Source organism: Erinaceus europaeus, chromosome X, assembly GCF_950295315.1.
Source record: "Erinaceus europaeus chromosome X, mEriEur2.1, whole genome shotgun sequence".
Classification (NCBI taxonomy): Eukaryota; Metazoa; Chordata; class Mammalia; order Eulipotyphla; family Erinaceidae; genus Erinaceus; species Erinaceus europaeus.
This window is the reverse complement of record NC_080185.1, coordinates 22,183,652-22,205,007: the sequence shown is the minus strand read 5'-3', so window position 1 is coordinate 22,205,007 and position 21,356 is coordinate 22,183,652. Positions and strand designations below refer to the sequence as shown.

The following is a 21,356-nucleotide window of genomic DNA, read 5'->3' as shown; positions in this document are numbered from 1 at the left end:
GGTAGGGAAAAACTTGAGGTGCAATTTTAAGGGGGGGTATTAGACAAGGGTAGTCAGAAAAGAGTTCATTGAATGGGGAGACATTTGAATTCTCTCCCTTCTCAACAACAACCACATCTGCTGGGGCTCTTCTTACAAGAACTTATTATATTTATTTATTTATTGGATATAGACAGCAAGAAATTGAAAGAGAAGTGGGAGATAGAGAGGAAGAGAGAAAGAGAGACAACTGCACTCCTACTTCATCACTCGCAAGCAAAGCTTTCTCCCTGCAGGTGGGAACCGGAGGCTCAAACACAGGTCCTTGCACATTGGAACTTGTGCACTCAGTCAGGTACACCACCACCTGGTCCTTTTGCTGGGGCTCTTGACAAAACCATAACTTATTCTATTGATTCCCAACTCTGGCACTTCAATTTCTGTGTGGAAGAACCTTCTATTAGAGCTTCCCACTTCCCTGACTTTCCATGGTCTGACCCACCCTTGGCTCTCTCACTCCTTCCATAGTCATTCCCTAAACCTGGTCATTATCAAAATTTACATCAAGTTCTTCAATGTCCTGACAAGACTAGATAGGAGAATAGCACCCCGTGTCTATCCAAATCATGCCCACTAGTGACCCCAATTATCTCTTGATACCATGAGACTTCCCATCCAGTACTTGTTCACTATGTCTTGTTTCATTAGTGTCCTCTCTTCCTTCCTTACTGAGTTCACTCATGGTAACCACTCCTGTGCACATACCCTAGCTAGTTATATTTCTCATCCATGCACACTTACATGGAGAACCCCCAACTCTGGTTAAGTTCACCTCTTTATCTGTTCTGCATCTGCTGCTGAAGGAAAAAGGCAAAACCACAATACCTGGCCTAACTTGAAATCCATGACCACAGACCACAAATATGTCCTTCAAGTTGCTTGGTAACCAAACTATTTCTCTAGATATTCACTCTCCAAGTCTGAAAGACTTTGAATAAGGTCTCAGTTCTAGTTTATAAGAAGTATGTGAAAACACAGCAATAAAACATCTAATCTTGACAACTCTGTAAGTCTATGAAAGCTATGAGACTTTCTGAGATGTGTGATGGGATTTCCTGTCGTAGCAGAAAAAAACAAACAAACAAACTGGATTCCCCATAATAAGCTAGTATGTTAATATTCTCCTATTGGCTTTCTTTTTACAGAATCTAAGGTTAGTAGTAAAAATTTACAGAAAGACAAAGTTGTCTTATTATTTACTTATTTGTTTGTTTGTTTTTATCCAGAGCACTGCTCAACTCTTGGTAATGGTGGTGCCAGGGATTGAACCTGGGCCCTCTGGGGCCTTAGGCATGAAAGTTTGTTCGCATAACCATTATGGTATCTCCTCTGAGAAACAGAAAGTTTTCTCTTATTTTTTTAAAAAAATTTGTTATTAATAGTATGTTACGAGTTTGTCACTTTACAGTGTATAGTTCCACACTCACCATCAAAGCTCTGTATCGCAGCACTCCCTCCTCCCAAAGATAGTCACCATATTTCTCACAAGTCATAGAAACAGTTTGCTTGCTTCACAGAAAGTTTTCATTCACCCTCTCCCACCACACAAACACAGCTCCTTCCAGTATTAATGCTCCCCCACCAGAGTGGGGCATTGTAGGTTACAATTCTTGGTGTGCTACATTCTGTGAGTTTGGACAAACATATACTGACATATATCTGTCATTCTAATACCATAAAGAGTACCTTTTAAAAGTTTTATTAGTGATTTAACATTGATCTACAAAATTAGAAGATACAGGGGTACAGTTTCACACCTTTGCCATCACACAGAGTTCGGTGTCCCCATTCTATCACTGGAAACTGCAGTAGTTCTCCCAAGATCACAGATGTGGGTGGACTATTATTTCTATAACTGTTTATTAATATTTATACATATGTGCCCTTTTTTTCCTATGGTCCTGCTTTCTCTTCCTTTTTACATCATATCTACTACTTCGGAGTGTCCTCCTTTCATTTGTTTGTTTGTTTTCTCTTTTCAGGTCCTGATGGAATTGGAGTTCAAAGCCCTCTGTTCATCTTCCCCTAACATTTACCCATCTGAGAATATGGACCAAAATTCTTTATGGAGCGCAGAAGGTGGAAGATCTGGTTTCTGTAATTGCTTCTCTGATGAACATGAGCAATGGCAGGTCGATCCATATCAACCCATAAAGAGTATTTTAAGTGCCTTAAAAAATCTCTGGTGGTCCAGAAGGTGGCTCAGTGGATAAAACATTGGACTCACAAGTGTGAGGTCCCGAGTTTGATTCCCAGCAGCACATATACCAGAGTGATGTCTGGTTCTTTCTCTCTCCTCCTACCCCTCTCACTAGTAAATAAAATATTTAAAAAATTAAAAAGAGGATATTGAATCTGGGACCTTTGGTGCCTCAGGCATGAAAATATTTTTTAAAAATCAAAACATCTCTGCACTCCATCTTTTCATCCCTCTCCTGCCAAGCCATGCAAATCACCAGCACTTTCACTCTCTTCATAGTTCTGTCTTTTCTATAATGTCATATAATTGGAATCCTTTTGAGATTAACTTCTTTCACAAGCAATATGTGTTTAAGTTTCTTCTGTGTTTTATTTTTATCTATTTTATTTATTTTTCATTAGATAAAGACAGAAATTGAGGGGGTAGGAGGAGATTGAGAGGGAGAGAGAGACACACCTGTAGCCTTGCTTCACCATTTGTGAGGATTTTCCCCTGCAGGTGGGGGCCAGGGGCTTGAACCTGGATCCTTGCACATTGTAATTTGTGCCCTTAACCAGGTGCCCGCCACCTGGCCCCCTCCTCTGTGTTTTTTCATGCCTTTATTACTGATATTTTTTTAGCACTGAATATGGGATGCATTAGATCGACCTTCTCGTGGTGCATCCCGTGAGTACCCATTCATTGGGGAAACTGACGATCCTTCCTAGCCTACTGAATCCACATGGATCCCAGTCACTTTCAAAGCCAGCAACAAGTAGCTCCTGACAGCTTTCAACCTGACGCTGTTGACTGGCTATGGAAGAAGGGCAAATGCTAGAAGAAGAAGAAGCACTGAATATCATTCTATTATTTGAATGGATCAGTGTATTCATTCACATACTGGAGAGCCTTGTGGTTATTTTCATGTTTTGGTAATTATTAATGAAGCTACTATAGACATTTCTGTGTGGACTTTTATATGAACATACATTTTCAGCTCTTTTTCAGAAAAATGATTGCTGGAATGTATTATGAGATGATGGATAGCTGTGTAAGAAATTACCAAACGCATCTCCATCAGGAACAACATAATGGACCCCTTTGGGGGCTCCCATAGGACCTTGCCCTCAATGTGGATCATCAGTGGTAGAGAAGGTTCCATCCTCCGAAGGGGGTTGTATAGCATACCTTATCTACCACCTGAAGAAGATGGGTCCTGCCATAAGCAACCTCTACCTCAGCTGATAATTGTTTATCTTATGGGTCTACACTTTTGATAACTGTACTCAGACTTTATGGACCTAGTGTACTCTTAACCCCTGATGATAAGTGCTTATTTTCTGTATCTAAATATATGCCCCATGCTTTTGTAATGCCCTGATAAACCTTGTATTGTTTAAACCCATTTCCAGCTCCCCGCTGTGAAACCTTTTCTATGCCTCAGCTCGCCAAGCCCCTCTTAAGTTAAAAAACAACAGAGATAGAGAGAAAAGAAACACAGAGACACCTGCAGACCTGTTTCACCATGTGTGAAGCTTTCCCTCTGTAGGTGGGGACTGGGGCTTGAACTTGGGTCCTTGCACATTATAACATGTGCACTTAATCAGGTGTGCCACCATTCGGCCTCCTAATTCTTATCTTTTAAATATTTACTTATTTATTTGTAAATGAATGAGAGAAGAGAGAGTGTGTGTGGAAAGAGCAAAGAGAATCAGAGCAAAATTCTGATGTTTGTGGTGGTAGGAATAGAACTTGGAACCTCAGGTTTACAAGTCTTGTGTTCTATCACTGTGCTACCTCCCAGTCCACTTTTTGACTTATTATTTTTTAATCCAGACATAATTTGAACACCTTAATTTTACTTTTCTATGATGTGCAATTAAGTAATTTTAGATATTCATAGAGTTGGGCAATTATCACTATTCTCTACTTCTAGAACATTCTTTTTACTGGTTAGCTGTCACTCCTCACTCATACCAACTCCAGCCTCTTAGTATCATAAATCTACTTTTCATCTTTGTGGATTTTATTAGAGACAGAGAGATAGAATGAAAGATATCATAACACCAATGGTTCCTTCAGTGCATTGGGAGCCAGGCTTGCACTGATGGCAAAGCAACACAATGTCCAACTGAGATATATCTCTGGACCTCATATGGTTATTTCAATATAGTGGGCGCCATATCACACGTGTGGTTTCTGTTATTTTCAACCCACAAAGAAGTGACTCATTCAATATTTAAGTCATGGCCCAGGGATGTAACTCAGTAGTAGAGAGTAGGTTTCTCATCTTTGAAGCCCTGGATAAAATCCCTGGAACCCCTAAATATATAAATAAGTAGTTATGTACTTAAGTCAAATGAAGGCAATGGTATTACATAACAACTTGGTGGCACAGTGGTAGAATTCTGAACTTTCATGCTTGTGGTTTCCAGTTTGATTCTCAGAATTGCATATACCAGAGTGCTGCTCTGGCTAATCTCTCTTTCTCAAAATAAATATTAAAAATGATACTTATTCCCTCTATAGTCTCTGTTATAGGTTAGATACTGCAAAGCATTACATGATCTGGGTCCCCTTACTTGTTTGATGTAATTTCCTGTTACTCTTCCCTGGCATTCATGCCCCATTGCCCTGGCCACCTTGCAACTCTGAACAATCCCAAGCAAGCTTCTATTTCAGTGCTTTTGAGTTGCTATCCCCTTTGCCTGAGACATGCTCCCCTAGAAACACTGAGAGTTCGTGGCTTACTCATTCCCTTCCTTTAGGTCTTTGCTTACATATCACCATCTTGGACCCCACCCGTCAACAATTGGAACTCCCCACTCAGTTCCATCTGTTCTCCGTCCCTGCTTCTTCGTCCCTCCCTGGATGTTACTGCTTTCTGAAAAATTACATCTTGCACCCATTTGTTTCATTTATTGTTTGCTTTCTCCCAGTAGATTTAAGATTTAATAAGAAAGGGATTTTGATGTCTTTATTCACTGTTGTATTCCCAGCACCAGCCTAGTGCTTGGCAAGTAGATGTGGGGTGATATTTCTCTGTTAAATGACATAATGATAATATCAGGTACAAATTAACAGAAAGAAACGCTAAGAGTGGACACCTTACGTTCTCAACATTACCTGGTTTTTATAACCACACCAGGGATTTGTATTATCACCTATATGTTGATGGTGAAGGAACAGAGAATGCAGCAAGCTGTCCCAAGTCACTCACCTGACAAGTGCTAAGACTCCACAAGTAAGCTCCCATAGAGTCCTAGCATGACTGCCCTTGTCTCAAGATACCTTTTAGGACTGTTTTCAGATCCTCCACAACCACATGCAACTGAAACCCAAATGGTGCCATTTACATTGTAGAAAGGTGTTCAACAGGCTGTGCCAGGGTGGGGGGCATATATATATATATATATATATATATATATATATATATATATATATATATATATTCTTTTACTCTATGGTCTTGCATCTTTGGAGCTACAGCTACAAAAGCAAATGTTGTCCTGCTTAGACTTCATAGATGACAAAACTGACACACGCATCAGTGAGAAAGAACAATGTGATGAATTATCTTCTGGAGTGGAAATTGTGTAATGGCAAAGGCAATTTATCATGTCATATCATCACTGAAATCATCTCACTGCTGCCTTGAAGCCTGTCAGAAGCTGTGCTTCAATGGCTCCTTTAGCCCTAGTTAAGCGAATGAAATATGCTTGCTTCTGGCTTTATTTTGTTGGTGTAATTTTCCTACTTCTTGAGTAACAGAATGTTTTAATAACTGTATGTACTCTGTAGTCATAAATATTTGTGACAATATTTTGCAGCCATATAATAAAATAAGCATTGCATTCTGAACAGGGTCAGGTTGACCAACACTTACTAGGACAATCCTTTATGATCGATGTCATCGCTACTAAATTAAACAGTTAAAATGGAATCACGTTATAGTGAGCATAAATATCTGGTGGGTTTTCTACATAGCTGGACTTTAGTTTTGGAGGATTAGTTTTGATAGGCTGTGGTGCACCAGGTTGAGCTCAGAAATTACCATGTGCAAGGACATGAGTTCAAGGCCCCAGTCCCTACCTGCAGAGAGGGAGGAGGTTTCACAAGTGGTGAAGCAGATCTGTAGGTGTCTGTTTCTCTGTTGCTCTCTAGCTCCCTTTTATCTTCTATCTCCCCTCTCAATTTCACTGTCTCTGTCCAATAAAATATTTAAAAGATTAATAAAATATGTATTTATCAATTAATGTGAGGGAGAGTGAAAAAGGGAGAAAGAGGGAGATCTCCCTAACATCACTCTGGTATACGCAGTTCCGGGGATTGAATTCGTGACCTCATGACCTCATGATTTCATGCCTGCAAATTGAATGCTCTACCCACTGTAGCAGCCCTGGAATGCAAAGATGTTATTAAAGAGCCATCATAAACTATTTTCTATGTCAATTGACAGAGGCAAATTTTAGAAACGTGTGCCCCCATCAGCAGACTGGATAGATGATATAGTATTTTGAAGTAGCTTTTCTCTTCTGAAAAGATAATGTTAGGACTTGACATGAGCTCCATTTTACAGAGGTTCCAGAACTCCAGAGGAGCTTACCTTCTATTTTGGGTTCCTCTCTAGTTCAAATGATTTATGTTTGGAGGGGGCTGACAAATGGCCTTCCAGGTAGCATGCACATGCTGCCATGCATAGGACATGGATTTAAGCCTTGGGTTACCACATGGGAGCATTTTCAGGGGGAAAGCTTCAAGAAGTGTGGAGTGATGCGACAATGTCTCTCCTTCTGTCTTTGTCTCTTTCTCTGTCTCTCATCTTTTATCTAGAGAAGAAAAAATGGTGACCAGAAAAGGTGGAGTCATGCAGGCACTGAGCCCCAGTGACAACCCTGGTGGCAAAAACAAAATAAATAAATAAACAAACAAACAAAACATTTTGTGCTTTACTCTAAGTATCTTCACTAACGACTCTTAAGAGATTGCATATGAAAAAAAAAAAAGACGCAAGGTCAATTTAGACCACAATATTTCCTCCCTAACTTGAAGCCAGACTCCATAAACTGAATTCTGACTCGGATAAAACAAATCATAGTCAAGGATTTAAATACTAGGAGAAAGTCTAAGCTTGCAAATGGATAGTAAGGCTGAAGAGCCTTGTTGAGGCTTTCCTCAGTCAGAAGAAAAAATGCTGCCTGTGAACCGCACCTTCAACTCATGACCAAGAGTTTCAGACTGTTCTTTCTCTAGTTCTAGCCAGTGGTTTTCAGGCTTTCCTTACCAGCCCCCACAAACTCATAAATGGATTTCTTGCAATAAATAGTATACATATGTATATGTGCATATATGTATTTTCATATCAGTTTTGTTTCTCTTGTTGAAGCCTGACTGGTACAAACTTTACTGCCAACAAAATGCTATTGCAACTAATACGTAAATATAAGAATGAACTAATATCTAAATATGTCATCATTAGAGAACAGGACTTGTTCACTGTGGCCCCAGAGGCCCCAAGTTCTATCCCTAACAATACATATGGCAGAGTTCATAAAGATAAATAAATCTTTCAAAGTAGGTATATATATATATATATATATATATATATATATATATATATATATGTTAATGTAACTTTGGAATTGGGTGACACTTGGAGCCTGGTAGAATTTTGAAAAGCGTGATTTAAAAAAAAAGCCTACATGGTCTTGAGAAAGTCTGTTGATATAAATATTGGTGTTTAAGATTCTGCCAAGGAGGACTCAGGAGGATATCAGAAGCACAGTAGAAAAAGCCTATGTTATTTTAGAGAATACATATTTTATTATAAAGAGAATGTTGGTAAGACAAAATTTGTCTTCGCTTAAAAAATAAAGGGAAACAAAAATCTAAATCTGAAATGTTCAAGTGACCCACAAGAAGGCAGGAAAAAAAAGAAACAAAGAAAGAAGAGAAAACAAACAAAATTACAGGATTAAATTCCAACTATTGTGCTGGGAAAATAGCATACTGGTTATGCAAAAGGACTTTCATGCCAAAGGCACTAAAGGTCCCAGGTTCAATTCCCAGCCCCACCACATGCCATAGCTGAGCAGTGTTCTGGTAAAAACAAATCCCAACATATTAACAATTAAATGTAATTAACTTTAAAACAATAAAAATCAGAATATCAGAGTGCAATAAAGACATACCTCAAGGAGTTGGGTGGGGGGTTAAGCACAGGTGGTGCAAAGCCAAGGACTGGTATAAGGATCCTGATTCGAGCCCCTGGCTCCCTACCTGCAGGGGAATCGCTTCACAGGTGGTGAAGCAGGTCTGCAGGTGTCTATCTTTCTCTCCCCGTCTGTCTTCCCCTCCTCTCTCAATTTATTTCTGTCCTATCCAACAATGACGACATCAACAACAATAATAACTACAACAATAAAACAATAAGGGCAACAGAAGGAAATAAATAAATAAATATTTTAAGAAACATAATTCAACTGCAAGAAATTCATGTCAAATAGAATGGCATAGGCAGACTGAAAGTGAAAGGCCTCTACTGGAAATAACACCACCCCCATGAAATGATTTTGAACAAAAGGGTGAGAGAAGCTGTCTTTTAATCACCTTTATAATTTATCATTTCATTCAAAGGTTTTATTTAATATTTATTTGGGGGTTTCACTTAAAGGATTTTTAATTTAAAAATCATTTTATTCAATGGTTTACAGAACAGTTGTTGACACAGGGGCACAGTTTATCTCTGTGACAGATGTCTACAGAACACTCTCACCCCCAGATTAGGTGCTTTTCCATCACCAAGGACCATGACCCCAAGGTTCTTTCCACCCCCTCCCTTCTTCCTCAGTCTTTTGTTTTGGTGCAATACATCCAACCCAGGACAAGTTTCACTTTGTGTTTTCCCTCTCTGCCCTTATTTCTTGAGTTTCATTATGAGTGAGATTACCAGCTAGTTGTCTTTGTCTGAGAGGAGCTGTCTTAATAACATATAAAATAGACTTCAGACCAAGCCCAAAACATTGCCAGGTAAAAGAGGGAAATTCCACAACGACAAAAGAATCTATTCACTGGGAAGACTAGCATTACAGACCCTGAAGATATCAAAAGGATAATAAAGAATTACTATTGTTGGGCCTTAAAGCCAGCCCCCCCCACCCCGCTCTGCTCCATGCTCCATTGCTGACACTATGGTCCATTTACATAATCACTTTTGCCTGAAAGATCCCCACCACATTATCCCCTCAGGGTATTGCTGATTCAGTTAAAACCATCAGTTAAAACCATCACAATAGTTGCTAAGGACGCTTCCACCTTCCCAGCATGCCTTTTGCCTCTCTCCACCCCCTTTCCTAGCCAATCCCGTTCCTGACTTGCCACTTCCGCTTTTACCCTATAAAGTGCGCTGCTGTTTCGGTTTCACTCTCTTCCTCTTCCATGTCCCGACCTGGAGAAGACCTGGAGAAGGGCTGGTGTATATAGCTGGAGGCGGCCATTTTGCTAGCTCCACGTGGCCTAAATCTGATGTGCTCACACCCGACTCTGGGGCGTCCGCACCAATAAAGAATTTTTTTTTTAAATTTACTTCTTTATTTGGGAATTAATGTTTTACATTCAACAGTAAATACAATCGTTTGTACATGCATAACATTCCCCAGTTTCCCATTTAACAATACAACCCCCACTATGTCATTTATCATCCTTCATGGACCTGTATTCTCCCCACCCACCCACCCCAGAGTCTTTTACTTTGGTGCAATATACCAATTCCATTTCAGGTTCTACTTGTGTTTTCTCTTCTGATCTTATTTTTCAACTTCTGCACCAATAAAGAATTGTATTACCATTCCTCCCTGGTGAAGCTAGCCCAGAATTTTGGTACACCAACGTGGGACCCAACCTGCCCAGCCCCCAGATAAGTATATGCCGCTTGGCTCTCTGCAGCCTCGTGTTTAATGAAGGCACTGCAGTTCCTTTTCTCCCTCTTCTTATTTTTCTGAGACCCCTCTACCATGGGTGACTTTCCTCCTTATGAAGAGGTTTCCCAAACCCTCTACTCTTTTTTCATGAGACATGTTTTCTATCTCTGGGACATTAAGCTCTGGGCAGCACCTTGGATCCTCTTGATCATGGTCACAGCTTTCAGGAGATGTGCAGGATCCCCTTCCAAAAGGCTGAGGGACCTTGAGGCTGAAATCCAAGATTTAAGGGAACAGGTTACTCTGCTTACCCAGCACCATACATGCTTTCTTGAGAAAGCAAAGCTTGACCCACCCTAAGCCCTTTGCATTTCACCCAGAGGCTTCCGTTTCAGCAGACACATCTCTGGCTACCGCCACCACTTCTGCAACTTTTCCTACCTCAGCCCCCCCCCCCCCCGCCACTACTCTGCCATCGGACACAGAATACCTTTGCCAGCTTTGCTACAGAGCTTTTCCTCCAGAGCAAGTCCACACATTCCCGGTAAACGTTGCCCCCAATAGACAGAGAACTCAGGCGTGGTACCTATATTCCTCCACAGATCTGTAAGAACTTCATTAGGCAATTAAGGAGGATGGCATTCATGCTCCCTGGACCAGATCCATTTTACAAGGCCTTCTTCAGAACCTTAATACCCCCCAAGACTGGAGCGTCATAACTCGTGCTATGCTCCCAGGCCCACTCTTCCTTCAATAGGAGGCATTTTTTAGAGATGAATGTTTACAGCAATCCCGGAGAAATAGCCAGAATCAGCCTGAGCAAGATTTTGAGGCTCTTTTTGGAATGGGTTGTTTGGGAACCGGAATTCAACAGGCAGAGACCACGTTTCCACCCGGTTATTTTGATCAGGTACGCCTCTGTGCATTACAAGCATGGGAGAGGCTAACACCCCCCATGGGAGTGTCCTCAGCCCCCATTATCTCCCTTCACCAAGAACCTGATGAATCCCTAGCTAAATTCATTACCAGGGTCCATTCAGGTTTGAAGAGAAAGATTTCTGATCCTGATGCCTGTTTTCTCCTTCTGTGTTCTATTGTCTGGGATGGCAAGCTTTCTGACTTCCATCAGGCATGCCTCAGTCTTAAAAATGAATACCCAGACACCTGGATTTTAGTGACACAGGAGATTGGATCAAGCTCTTATCAGGCAATCCTTATGACACAGGCCTTTGCAGCTGCCCTAGATAAGCAAAAGGGGGCTTGCTTTCAGTGTGGTCTCCAAGGGCATTGGTGTAACCAATGTTCAGAAAATAAACTGCGACCCCACTTCCAGTCAGGGAACCAGAGGTCCCAAACACCTTGTCCTAGATGCCAGAAAAGATTTCATTTGAGGAAAGATTGTTGGTCTAACTTCCATAAAAATGGCATGTCCCTGCCGAATTTAGATTTAAACAGTTGTTTAAACTAGGTGTGTGCATCCCTCAGCCCCGCCTTCAAGAGGGAGTCAAACGGGTCGCCTGCTTGGTGCAGCACCTTTCTTCCGTAAACAAGAGCCCAGCCTGGGACCCAACCCGCTCTGCCCACCACACCATGTAACAACAGCAGAGGGTGAGTGGAAGGAGGAGTGCGTGGCGTATGGGAACTCCCAGTGTAAAAATAGCTGGCTGGAGCAAGCGAACAGTGTGGATTCAGAGCCTGAGATTTTGTGGACCACCCCTGTTTTATAAAGGGGTCACCCTACTATGACAGTAAGGATTGGTAAAATTCCTTTTAAGTGTTTGATTGATACTGGAGCAGACAAAACAATTTTAAGGCAAGCAGAGGTTCCCCAGAGTTGGGAACTCCTTCCAGGACCACATCTACATGGCACTGGAGGTTTGACACAAGATTTGCTCATAAGAGATTCGTTTGTGTGGGAAGACCCTGAAGGGACTACCGGACACTTTTGTCCTTTGGTAGCTGATATTAGCACCAATTTATTGGGCAGAGCCTTGCTGGAATCTCTTGAACTATAATGCAAACAACTCAAAATACATACATTTGACAATTTGGATGAAGTGAATCAGTTCTTCAAAAAATAAAACAAACTGGGAGTTGGGCTGTAGTACAGCGGGCTAAGTGCAGGTGGCGCAAAACACAAAGACCGGCATAAGGATCACGGTTCGAACCCAAGCTCCCCACCTGCAGGGGAGTTGCTTCACAGGCGGTGAAGCAGGTCTGCAGGTGTCTATCTTTCTCTCCTCCTCTCTGTCTTCCCCTCCCTCTCTCCATTTCTCTCTGTCCTATCCAACAACAACAACAATAATAACTACAACAATAAAACAACAAGGGCAACAAAAGGGAAAAATAAATAAAATATTTTAAAAAGTATAAAAAAATAAAAAATTAAAAAAAATAAAACAAACTACCTCACTCAATATGAGATACAACACTTGAACAGCTAAGGAAATAAGATTTGTACTTTTAAATTTTCAAAAATATTAAATAATTGAGCTTCAAGATACAAAATCAAAACAGATCCTGCTGAAAGGAGAAATAGAAAATCCACATTTATGTTTTATGTGTGATTTAATATTATTTTACAAAATGATTGCATTTGAGGTGTATTTTCATACCCAGACATGATAGGTGCAAGTCATCATATACTCTGCCCCGTGACCCCCTCCAGCCCTACAGACTCTAACAAGTGACCTTTAGTAGCTGATAGAGCAATTACCCAGATAATCAGCAAGGATATAGAACTATGAAATGCAATTAATTAGCAATATCTAATAAACATTTACAGGACACTACACCCAACAGCAGCTGAATACTAATAAACATTTACAGGACACTACACTCAACAGCAGCAGAATACACAGTATTTTCATGCATTCAAGGTACAATCACCAAAATAGTCTATTTTCAGCTATCATGTAACTCACAACCAATTTAAAGGAGTTTAAACCATATAGAGTATGTTTCCCCACCATAATGGAATCAAAGTAGAAACCAGCAACACAGACAGCAGAAAAATCTCCAAGCACTTGGAAACTAAATAACATGATTCTTAATAATTCATGAGTCAAAGAAAGAGGCTCCGGGGAAATAAAATAGTACATCAAACAAAATTAGTATGAAAGTACAATTTGAGAGACATAATTACATTAAAACTGATGAGAAAAATGTAGCACTGAACTATATAGAAAAAGGAAGTGTCTCAAATCAATAATATATGGACAAATTCAGGAAACTAGGAGAAGAGGAAAAGTATACTCAAACTAGGCATCAAGAAAGAAATAATAAAGATAGTAGAAAAGTGAAATGGAGGGGGTCGGGTGGCGGTGCACCTGGTTGAGTGCATGTTACAGTGTGCAAGGACCCAGGTTCGAGTCCCTGGTCCCCACCTGCAGGGGGAAAGCTTCACGAGTGGTGAAGGGGTGGTGATGCAGTTGTCTCTCTATCTCTCTCCCTCTCAATCACCTCCTTTCCTCTCAATTTCTGGCTGTGTTTATACAGTAAATAAGATAAAAATTTTAAAAGGGTTCTATTAAAAAAAAAGAAGTGAAATGGAAAATAGAGAAATGATAGAGAAAGCCAGTTAAACTAGTTGGTTTTTGAAATAGTACAAGTGAAAAAAATATTTTGAGTAAAATTGTCAAATGGCAAAAATATAAATCATAAATGTCATAAATAAAACAAGGGCTAGCACTACAGACCCTGAAGACATAAAAAGGATAATAAAGAGTTAGCATAATACAAACAACTTTATATACATAAGTTTGACAACTTGGATGAAGTGAATAAGTTCTTAAAATAATAATAACTGCACAAATTACCTCACTGTACTTGAAACATAGCATTTGAACACCTAAGGAAATAAAATTGGTACTTTTAAATTTTCAAAAATAAAAGAATAAATGTCCAAGCCAGATGATTTCATTGGAGAATTCTACAAAACTTTTTGAGATGAATTAATAGGGGTTCTATAAATTTTATTTATTTATTTTGCCTCCAGGGTTATTGGTACCAGCACTACTAATCCACTGCTCCTGCAGCCACTTTTTCAATTTCTATTTTTGGATACGACAGAGTGAAATTGAGAGGGGAGGGGAAGATATAGAGGGAGAAAGAAAGATAGATACCTTCAGACCTGCTTTACTGCTTGTGAAGCGACACCCCTGCAGGTGGGGAGCTGGAGGCTTGAACCAAGATCCTTATGCTGGTGATTCACTTTGCACCATGTGCACTTAACCTGCTGCTACCACCTGGCCCCCTCTACACATTTTATAACAGAAAATTAAATACTCTCTATGATGCTTAGTTTTGTATGTCAATTTGGGTAAGTCACCATGTCCAACTGTTTGGTCAAATATCAGTCTAGAGATTTCTGTGAAGGAATTTCTAAATGAAATTAATATTTAAATCATTATGCATATGTGTATCAAATCATTGTAACCATATGGAAGGGAAAGATTCCACTGGTCCTTTTTAAAATAATTCTGTAATATATCTCTCAATCCATTTTATTTTATTTTTATCAGTGATTTAATATTGGTTTATAAAATTATAATAGGGGTATAATTCCACACTATTTCCACCACCAGAATTTTTTTTCTCCAGGATTATTGCTGGGGCTCCATGCCTGCACCACAAATCCACTGCTTCTGGAGGTTATTTTTTTCCCTTTTGTTGCTCTTGTTTATTGTGGTTATTATTGTTGTTGTTATTGTTGTCGTTGTTGTTGGATAGGACAGAGAGAAATGGAGAGAGGAGGGGAAGACAGAGAGGAGGAGAGAAAGATAAACATCTGAAGACCTGTTTCACCGCTTGTGAAGCAACCTCCCTGCAGGTGGGGAGTCGGGGGCTCGAACCGAGATCCTCACGCCAGTCCTTGCGTTTCTAGCCATGTGTACTTAATCCAATGAGCTTCCTCCCAACCCTCCCCCCCACCAGAATTCTATGTCCCCATCTCCTACTCTGGAAACCGCAGTCATTCTTCCACAGTCACAGATAATGGGTTGACTTTCTATCACTATCTATATCACTATGTATATACATAAATATATATATATATATATACACATTTTCCCCTGTTTCCCCCCCTACAGTCCCATCTTCACTGCCTTTTTAAGTCACACCTACTACTACTTCCAAGAGTTCTTCTCCTTCTCCTCCTCCTCCTCCTCCTCCTCCTCCTCCTTGTTCTTCTTCTTTTCCTCTTCTCTCTCAGGTAAGAGAAACAGTGCCTGGCTTCCTCTGGTGTTTCCAGATTTGCTTCCATTTCATGGTTGGTTATAAAAACAAGGTTCCTGGTGACAAATGCTTCAGGACCTAGTAGAACGAGGGTTCAGTGCCCTCTGGTTTAATTTCTCTATCATTTACCCCTCTGGGAGTATGGACCAAAAATTTTTAAGGGGTGCAGAAGGTGGGAGTTCTGGCTTCTGCAATTGCTTCTCTGCTGGACACGGACAGTGGTAGGTGGATCCACACCCTCAGGCTGTTTGACCTTTTTCTAGTGGGGTAAAGTTCTGGAGAGGTGAGACTTCAGGACACATTGGTGAGGTTGTCTGCCCAGGGAAGTCAGGGTGGAATCATAGTAGCATCTGCAAGTTGGTGGCTGAAAGGCAGTAACAAGATAATCCTTTTATTGTTGAGTAGTACTTCACTGAGTATCTGTCCCATTTTTCTCTTTTTACAGTGTGCATTTTGCTTCTTTAATATTTTATTTATTTTACATAGATAGAGATAAAGAGACAGAAAGATGGATACAAACACTGCTCAACTCTGGTTTATGGTGGTGTTGGGGATTGAACCTGGTACCTTAGAGCCTCAGGCATGAATGTCTCTTGCATAACTATTATGCTATGTCCTCGGCCCATTTTTTCTTATTATGTGCACTTAACTCAGTGCGCTATCACCTGACACCATATCATTTTTCTTTTATGGGTCACATGAGTTTGTGTTTGGTCTTGTACCTAAATGATCACATGATGACTTTGTGTTTGGTGCTGCATCTAAATTTTTATTGCCAAACACAAAGTCACAAAGATTTAACCTGTTTTTTTTTCTCCTAAAAATTGTATAACTTTGCTTCATATTTAGACTTCAGGAGCAGTGAAACAGTACTAAAGGTGTCTCTCATCCTGTCTTTCTTCTCCTTCCCTCTCAATTTCTCTTTGTCTCTATCCAGAAAGGAGGAGGAGGAAGAGGAAGAGGAGGAGGATGCGGAGAAGAAGAAAAGTGGATTTGGAAAGGTTACAGGTGCAAGATCAAAATGAACAAATAAACAAAAAAGAAAGTTACTTCCTATGGACCAGTAACGAACATGTGAAAAATATAAATTAAAACGGACCACCATTAAAAATTGTTGCCAAGGAAATAGAACACTTAGAAATGAAACTAACAAAGACTTGTATAAGATCTATATATTATAGGTGCCAAAATGTTGATGAAATGAATAAAATAATAAATAAATGATAGATGCACTGTTCTTTCAGATTGGAAGATTCAGCATAGTAAAGATGTCAATTCTTCCTCCAAATGACCTACAGATTTGACATAATTATTACTAATACAAAAAGGTTTGCAGAAATAGTCAAGATTTTTTTAAATAAACTTAAAATGGAAAGACAAGAGCCAAAGTAGTTAAAAATTGTACAAAAGAAGAATAAAGTGGGAGGATTCATTCTATTCAATAGAAGACTTAGTGTATAGCTTGGTAACAGGATAGTGTGGTATTCATGGAGGGGGAAACACACAGTGTGGTGTTTTGTAGTGGGGTAGGTATTGTCAAAAAAGGTTTCCTGTCAGGGGTAGGGCAGTGGTGCAGCAGGTTAAGTGCCGGGTTCGAGCAACCAGCTCCCTACCTTCAGGGGGGATGGCCTCACAGGTGGAGAAGCTGGTCTGTAGGTGTCTATCTTTCTCTCCCTCTCTCTGTCTTCCCCTCCTCTCTCGATGTCTCTCTGTCCTATCCAACAACAACGACATCAATGACAACAACAATAATAACCACAACAACGTTAAACAACAAGGGCAACAAAAGGGGAAAAAATAGCCTCCAGGAGTAGTGGATTTGTGGTGCAGGCATGGAGCCCCAGAAATAACCACGGAGGCAAAATTTTTTTTTAAAAATTTCCTGTCTTGTTAAACCATCCTTTTTACACTTCTTTGGGTAGAGAGCAAACCCTTTTTCAATATGGACCTCTAGGTATTTCTATGTTGTTTTTCAAGTGCCTTGCTCTGGACACATGGAAAGGCAAACAAGAAACCAGAGAACTCACTGGCATGTTGTTCCTAAAGTCCCAAGATTCCTAAGCAAGTTTACATACTTCTCCCCACACACACACCTTGTAGAATTCCCGTATTTTTATTCTATTACGTTCAGAGCTTTGTAGTTGTAAGAAGGATCCTTCCATTTTGATTGGGTCAGGAAGTCTAATTGCTTTCTGAATCAATTTGAAACCTGATCTGTTCTGCAAGGTATGCATCTGTCCCTTCCAAGCCTTATGTCACTTCTAAATTCAATTCACTTGTCCTTCTAGATACTGATAAGAAAAGCTGAGCATAGCAAGTGGATGGAGACTTTGACTTCGGTTTGCCTAAAGCTGTCTCACTTGAAATTTATTTCCAGTTGATCTCTGACATCTCACATTTTCTGGCTAATAGCCTCAGTTCTCCATTTTGGTTCCAATGCATCTACTGTTATTCTGTTTTTATGAACATATTCCTTGCCAACAACAAAAAATCTCTATAAAAGGCAAATTATATATATATTATTGATTCACAAAATTGTAAGATAATAGAGGTATAGTTCCGTACAGTTCCTACCACCAGAGTTCTGCACTCCCATCCCCTCCATTGGAAACTGCAGTAGCCCTCTTAAGGTCACCAATATGGGCTGATTCTATAACTACCTATACCTATATCCATATGCATTTTTTCTTGCCATTTTTTTCCTGTGGTGCTGAATTCAGTTCCTTTCTGAGTCACTCCTACACCTATTAATACTTCCAGGTGTCTTTCTTTTTTTTTCCTATTCTTTATCTTTCAGATAAGAGAAACAGTGCATCTGGTGTTTTCCAGATTCACTTCCCTTTCAGTGATGATATAAAAACAAGATTTCTGGTGGCAAATGCTTTGGGTCCTGGTGGAATGGAGGTTCAGAGTCCTCTGGTTTACTTATGATATTTGTCCCTTTGGGAGTATAGGCCAAAATTCTTTTTTTTTTTAGAAACCACAGAGAGGTTGTTTATTTATTTATTTATTTTTCTGAAAGTGACTTCTTTTTTGTGTGAGTTATTTTTTTCTTTTTTTTTGTTATTATTTTTTATTTATTTATAAAAAGGAAACACTGACAAAACCATAGGATAAGAGGGGTACAACTCCACACAATTCCCACCACCAGAACTCCATATCCCATGCCCTCCCTTGATAGCTTTCCTATTCTTTATCCCTCTGGGAGTATGGACCCAAGGTCATTGTGGGATGCAGAAGGCGGAAGGTCTGGCTTCTGTAATGGCTTCCCCGCTGAACATGGGCATTGACTGGTCGATCCATAAGCAGCCTGCTTCTCTCTTTCCATAGTAGGGTGGGGCTCTGGGGAAGCTGAGCTCCAGGACACACTGGTGGGGTTGTCTGTCCAGGGAAGTCTGGTTGGCATCCTGCTAGCATCTGGAACCTGGTGGCTGAAAAGAGAGTTAACATACAAAGCCAAACAAATTGTTGAGCAAACATGGACCTAAAGGCTGGAATAGAGCACATGAAGAGTTGTGTGTGTGTGGGGGTGTCCTCCATTTTGTAGATAGCTAGCAGGCATATTTTAGTTAAATTCCAAAGGGCCTGTGGCTATACTAGTTTTTTTCCCCCTGAGCCTAAAATCTGATACACAGGTGGATCCAAGTTATTGTCTGGGGAGATGATGTCATGGCTGGTAAAGGAACATAAAGCTGGATCAGGGAAAAGAGTAGCTCCCTAATATGGGAAAGGTGTATAAATATTGCTGACTGTAAACCCCATTGATTTGATTTGGTCTGGGGCCCATATTCAACTTAGGAGCCTATGTGACCTCTGCTTCCCTGTAGATCTGAGCTCACATTCTGGGGTCATGAGTAGAAACATTCCAAGCTGCCCCAGTATCGACCCATCTTCCTCAGGAGTAGCATAGAGTATGTTGTCCATCCTCCTTTTGGAGGATGGAACATTCTCTACCGTTGTTGATCCAAGTTGAGGGCAAGGTCCTATGGGGGGGGCCCACAAAGGGGTCTATTTTGTTGTTCTTGATAGAGATGACCGCTAACAGTGGAGAGAGGGATTTATTTGAGGTCTAGGCCCGTCATGTCTGTATGGGAATCTTGGGACTCCCCAAATAGAGCCCCAGCTGATGGGATGGCCTGATAGTGACTAAAGAGGCATCATTAAAGTATGCTAGTCTCTTGCCCTTAGAGTTATTTTTTCTTTTCTTTTTTTATATTTTTATATTACAAAATTATATGTCGACAGAGTTTGAATCCACACCATTCCCACCACCAGAGTTCTGAAGTTCTGAATCTTCACTCTCCCCACTACAATCCACCACAGTTCCTCCAAGGTTGTAGACATGGGCCAACCATCTTCTCTAAAGCTGTCTGTCCATATTTATACATGGTTGCCCTCTCTTTTTCTGATTTAATCCTCTTTTCCTCCTCTAGGCCATTCATGACATCATAACTACCTCCACATGTCCTCCTTCTCCTTTTCCTTCTCTCTAGATACTGATGGAGCTGGAGTTCAGAGCCCTCTTATCTTCATCCTATCACTTCTCCCCCACTGGGAGTCTGGATCAAGGTTGTTTATGGGGAGCAGAAGGTAGGAGTTCTGGCTTCTGTAGCTGCTTCTCCTTTGAGCATGGACGTTGACAATTTGATCCATACCCCTAGCCTCTTTCTATCTTTCCCTAATGGGCCAGAGCTCTGGAGATGTGAGGGTCCAGTACACATTGGTGAGGTTGTCTGCTCAGAGAAGTTGGGGTGGAGTCATGGTAGCATCTGTAACTTGGTGTCTGGAAGGTGACATGACCTAAGGTGAGACAAGTGGTTAATGAACAGGAACCAGAAAGTAGGATCAGAGCAGATGAGATTAGGGATTTTAGGGTAGAAGAAAGCTAGGAGAACCATTTTAGGTATGTTCCTGGGGGCACACAACTATAGTAGTTTTGATTGAGTTTGGTAGCTAGCCTGAGTGAGGTTGGATGAGAATATTGTCTGAGAGAATGGTGTCAGAGTGGAGAAAAGGGCTGTAAAGTTGGATTAGGGAAGGGAGTAGCTCCTATTCTTATAAAAAATTGTGGCTAAAATTAACTATTTACCTCCATCCACCTGCTCCAGGGCCCATATGTAAATGCATATTTATATTTAGTGCCAGAGCCCATGTAACCTTTAAGTCCCTATTGGTCTGAGCGTATAGCTCATGGTCACATCTAGGGAATACTGCAGGCTGTATTCATTTCAGGACCAGTCTTTTTTGAGTGGCGGGGCAGGATACCCCTAGCCTACCTTCGGAGACTGGGACTATCCCTACCGTCATTGCTTTATGGTAGAGTCAAGGTCCATGAGAGGGCCCACAAGAGGCTGTTCCTTATGGAAGCAACCAGTGGTAGTAGAGAGAGGGACCCTTTAGAGGTCAAGGCCCATAATATGTGTATTGGGATCCAAGGAATCCCTAACTAGGCCCCCAGATGATCAGTGGTGTAATATTGACCAAACAGGCCATTATTGAGTTGGATCAGAATTCTTTATGATGTGCAGAAGGTGGGAGTTCTGGATTCTGTAATTGATTCTCCACTGGACATGGGTGTTGGCAGGCCAATCCATACTCCCAGCCTGTTTCTATCTTTCCTTAGTAGGGTATGGCTCTGGAGAGGTGAGGTTCCAGGAAGTGAGACAATCTGCCCAGAGAACTCCGGTTAGAATCATAGTAGCATCTGCAAATTGGTGGCTGAAAGGCAATAAGGTGGAAAGCAGGACAAAATGGGCAAACAATATTTTTTTAATTTTATTTTCATGAAACTAGTCTGGTTGTTGGCTAGGTATATTCATGTATAGGAACACCACTGGACTTGGGAGTACAGAAGCGTCCAGACTGCCAAGGAATAATTACATTTGGATGCATCTTTTTATTGTCTAAGTTTGCAAAAATGTGTCAATTATGATGAGTTACCATATGCTTGGCATGGTGCTAAGAACCTTGCATAGACTCTCTAA

At 40.6% G+C, this 21,356-nt stretch overlaps 1 long non-coding RNA gene across 1 annotated transcript in view; it reads right to left on the bottom strand.

Annotated features, from left to right (window-relative positions):
- LOC132535781 (uncharacterized) overlaps positions 1–21,356 on the bottom strand; it is a 48,063-nt gene that overhangs the window by 10,205 nt on the left and 16,502 nt on the right. The window lies entirely within an intron of this gene.